Here is a 300-nt window from a genome sequence, read left to right as displayed (position 1 = left end):
GGACCTGGACTGGCGACGAGGATTTTCATAAGGGCAGCCTAGACTGGTTGTGCAGTCCCAATGGAGCTCCCGACAGGAATGGCGGGCATGGATACAGGACAACAGACCCTGCATCTGGTGGCCCAACTATTACAGCAGCACCAGCAGACCCCCATGAGGCAGATGAATGTGCAGGAGCACATGCTGCAGCAGCAGGCCCAGGTGGGTCTATACCCCGGGGAGTTCAACATGCCAAGGATGATGAAGGAAGACAATGTGGAGGCCTTCCTGGAGTCCTTCGAACGAGCAGCCCTGGCCACA

This window comes from Crocodylus porosus, unplaced genomic scaffold (genome assembly GCF_001723895.1).
Source record: "Crocodylus porosus isolate Cpor-Errol unplaced genomic scaffold, CroPor_comp1, whole genome shotgun sequence".
Lineage (NCBI taxonomy): Eukaryota > Metazoa > Chordata > Crocodylia > Crocodylidae > Crocodylus > Crocodylus porosus.
Note: the sequence above shows the minus strand (reverse complement) of the source record.